The sequence below is a fragment of the Triticum urartu genome, chromosome 7A, assembly GCF_056163025.1.
Source record: "Triticum urartu cultivar PI428250 chromosome 7A, HENAU_Tu73, whole genome shotgun sequence".
Classification (NCBI taxonomy): domain Eukaryota; kingdom Viridiplantae; phylum Streptophyta; class Magnoliopsida; order Poales; family Poaceae; genus Triticum; species Triticum urartu.
In genome coordinates this window covers 727,409,869-727,414,287 of record NC_141879.1, presented here as the reverse complement: position 1 = coordinate 727,414,287, position 4,419 = coordinate 727,409,869, and the positions used below count along the sequence as shown (strand labels likewise).

The 4,419-nt window shown below is 46.9% G+C and overlaps 1 pseudogene; it reads left to right on the top strand.

The window, feature by feature from the left end:
* The first annotated feature begins 1,998 nt into the window (after nucleotides 1-1,998).
* Nucleotides 1,999-4,183, top strand: LOC147962316 (uncharacterized; annotated as a pseudogene).
* Nucleotides 4,184-4,419: the final 236 nt, after the last annotated feature.

The window sequence follows — 4,419 nt, the reverse complement described above, 5'->3', positions numbered from 1 at the left end:
TATGGTACTTTGATTCCTTTTGTGTTTCTTCTAATCTCCAAAAGTTGTAGGAGGGAGATCCTTTTGTATTTCTAATCTCCAAAAGCTGTAGGAGGGAGACAAGTCATCCATACTCTGGTTTCTTCATATATATTCTTAAACCTGTTGAGACGCATAGCCGAAGCCAGCATGTCTACAGTTTTAATTGTTGCACATGGAGTTAGAGTATTCAGTTGATTTGCTATGATAGGATTCCTTACTTGAAGGCGTTGCTTCTTAAATAGTTAAATTAAATGTCCCTTTTCCTGTTACATATGACTAAATAAATGGTCATGCTAGCAGCTTCCATGATTGTTGGAGCTGATCGCCAGCTCCTCTTCTTCTTCCTCTAGCTACCTCTCAAAGCTCACGGAAGAACAAAAGAACACAGATATTTGGTGGCCGCTGTATCACACAACCGACCCTTTTCTCTTCTCTGTATTTCTCTCCTGAAAGCAAATATGCATATAAGTGCTTAAGTAGACTCACGCTCACGTAGCCGGGCCACACACTCGCCCACTAACTGCATGCACGCACCCACGCACACCACTAACTAATGACTTGATCTTCTCCTAGAATCACTCTAGGAACCACACGACCCGGCCACTCATGCAGCAGCAGCTAACAACCTCGGACATGCATACACAGCAGCCTCTCGCCACCGTTCGGCATCTCGCCATGCGCCATATCTCACGGCGCCTCGCATCTCACCTCCTGCATGTTCTCCAAGGCTTCACCTGCTACAACTACCTATATGCATGGACAAGCAAACTAATATGCAGATACATGTGAATCAAGATTAAAAAAGCTAACAATAACTACTCCCTCTGTAACTTAATATATAACGTTTTTAGAAACGTCTTATATCAAGTTACGGAGGGAGTATTTATTTAGCTCTATCTAATTATGCAAGAAACAACTATTTGATTAAAATCTATCCTGATGTATTATTTGTAGGCTGCTGGTGTTAGTAGTGTTTAGAAACAATTCGTGAACTGCTCACTCTTTGGTGCCTTTATTTTGTATTGTTAGTAGCTTCTTCCTTCGTCTGCTGACTATATTTGTTTCCTGCCCTGTTTCTTCCAGGCTGACATTTGCTGCAATTTTCCTATGTTCATTTGGAGGAGGCGGCTGATTAATAGCTATTCTTCCTCCGGTGGCCTTCTTCCATAACCTGCAATATGAGAAACAGAAACAAATAGATGGATGGTTTCAATCGAGATGGAGGTACTCGATGTCGGCTACTTCTCCACAACCGAGGGGCGGGAGAGGAGGTAGCCTCCTTGTGGTTCTTTGCGAAGGGGCTGATGTCCTCGTCTCTCCCACAACCGTCCTTCTCCTCTACTCCAAAACGTCCTTGGCTAAAACAAGGTAAGACTTCAGTGTTTATTCATCTATTGTGCACTTCTTGTCTGACTTAATAATGGGGGAATTCAACTAAGCTTGCACATGCAGGTGCAGCTCCTGGATGCTGAGGAGAGCTAGGGGTGGGATTGTTAGTTTGTTACAACATATGGATGATATGCACATGGAAGGTGCTCTAATAATCCCCACTATTATTTATTTGTATCATCTACTAATGGTTTTGTATTTGAAAAAGAATATTATCCTTGTTTCTTATATACGCAGGTTGATATAAACAAGCTATAATCGGTACACGGGGACAGCGAGCAGCGGTACACGAGGACCCGGTACACGGAGGCCCGGATGCGGTGCGACGCGGGCATGACCTTCCGCCCCCACACATCCATGGCGGATGCGCGACACGTGGGCTCGCATCCAGGCGTCCACCCTCGACCACGGGCGTGCGGCGCGGGTATATCCCCATCTCGCCCGCTACTTGACCTAGACTCTGCCCTCGCCCATTTCTGGACGGCGGAAAAAAACCCTAGATCGAGATCTAGAGAGGAGTGGGGGTGGTGGAGAGGCAAGGTTGGCGGAGACCCTCGATCTTTCGCGGAGGTTGCTGCCTCGCCATCCATGGCATCTAATGCGGGGCGCGGGTTCCAGGGTGACCGGCGTCAAGGCACGGATGCGGCCCGTGCGGGGCGCGACATGGGTCGCGGCGCGGGGAGGAACGCTGGCCGTGGCAATGGCCGTGGCGGCGACAAGAACAAGTACTCCTGGAAGCGGAGCGAGGGCGACGGCGACTGCACCATCTTTGCCACGTCCAATCCCACCTCCGCTGCGGGGGACACGGCGCGCTGGGAGGCAGCTACAACCACCAGGCGCCAAGAGCATCAAGATGGTGGGATCTGGGTGGAGAAGCAGCAATTGGCGGTGGTGTCGGGGGATACTGGAAGCGGCCAGACCTCTTCACCAATTCGTCGCCCCCATGGCAAGCAGAATATCATTCAGGTGCCCCCTACCAAGAACCCTAACTCCTGCCCCATATGCAAGTCGAATGATCATCCTCTTGCTAGTTGTCCTCAAGTTTTCTGTGAGAGATGCAATAAATTAGGACATCTGGCCTCTGTCTGTACGGCGTTCGCTGCCTGGGAGTGTATTGCCCCGATGTGTGCTTTTCAGTCAAAGGGGCAGGGGTTTTATTATATCCATGATTCTTGCACTGCTAGTCAGCTTAAGGAGAGATCCAATAATATTGTGGTTAAAATTGTTGAGGGGGAAACTTCGACTAGATAGATGGAGTTGGATTTATCTGATTATCTTGCTACTAGATGGCGCTGTTCTGCACATGCCATTGGTCCTGGGGTATATGTGGTGCGATTTCCTAACCCTCATGCGGTTGCTCAAATCTGCTATGTGGGGAAAGTTACTCTGAAAACAAGTGGGGCTGTTATACATGCCACTCAATGGTCGTCAGTTGTGGGATCTAAAGGTGTTATGGAAGTGGCTTGGGTGAGGGTGATCAATATCCCACTTGATAAGAGAAGTGAGAGGAATGTAGCCTTTGTGGCCTCGCTGGTGGGGATTCCTTTAGAGATCGATAAGGCAACTTTGCATCGTCCTACTTCTGTTCGTGTGAAAATTGGGTGCAGAAATGTGGATGCGATACCTGGGATAGCAGAATCTGTCTTGGGAGGGCATTTCTATGATTTCGCTTATGAGGTAGAGCAGGTGCTGATCAGGGACCCTAATCGTGAGCACAATGAAATACGGATGCCTACTAGTGATGATGGAGGGAAAAATGAAAAGAATAAACATGCTACAAATCCTGGTTTGCAGATGGGCAGTACTTAATCTGGGCTTGGGGGGAAATCTCCTCCCATTCCCTAGCGAGTAGTACCTGACCCGATGCGGGAATCTCAAGAAAGTGCTGAGTCTGATGACTCTCTCCACACTTCACTGCTCATTGAAACCATGAAATATGAACATGAGCAGAGAATGAAAGAAAAAGTGAGTACCCTTTCCCAACAGACTCCTATAAAAAATAATCTTGAATATAAGGAAACTGTGAAATCCTATTCTGATGTGGTTAAATCCTTGCCACAGGTTGTGGAGGTGGTGGGGCATCATGACTCAGCTCTGAAAGTGGTCAGTGAATATAGGGTGGAATCTCCTGAAAATATTGAGGTGATTCCCACCCCTCCTTTGGTCACTGAGGAAAACTTACGCTTCAGCTTGAGGAATGTGCAGAGTAAACTGGAGCGTGCGGAGGATAAGGCTGCAGCTGCGACAAAGAAAAGGAACATGGAAGGTAACTATTCAAAGCATAACTCATTTGATACCTTGTCAGATCCAGTGCTTATGCTTAGGGCTATTAAGATGGGGGTGGATATACCTGATGCAAACTTTGCTAATATAGATATTTTAAGAGAACTAGAAAGATCCAGAAATAGAGACTTCTGGGATGGTAAAGATATTAATAAAGATGATAGCAATAAAATCCTGATGTTGACTAATGGAAAGGGAGACCAAACCCCTCTGGACATGAAATGGAGTGAGGAAAATGAGTTGGAGGAGGAACCTTTTACTTTAGTTCGGTCTAGAAAAAAGAAGGAGAGAAAGGTGAACGTTGCTATATCTAGACCTGTTACTAGAAGTCAGAATGGAAAGAAAGCCCCTGTACGAGGAAATGGTAGCCCTGCCATGCCCCCTGGTAGGAATGCCAAACGGGGGAGAAAATCCAATGTGATTAAATGAATGGTATCTTTTGGAATTGCAGGGGAGCAGGCAAAAAGGGGAGGAGTGCCTGCTTCTCTGACATGATAAAAGATCACTCCCTAGATTTCCTTTGTATTTAGGAGACTATGAAGAAGAAATTCCTTCCTAAGAATCTTAGGAAAATAGACCCCGCGGCTCAGTTTGATTGGAACTGGATTCCATCAATTGGCAAAGCGGGGGGGGGGGGGGGGATCCTTTGTGGTGTTAAGAAGGAGACCCTGGAAGTTATTTCTTGGATCCCTGGTAGGTTTTGTTTGCAGGCCAACCTTTATGATG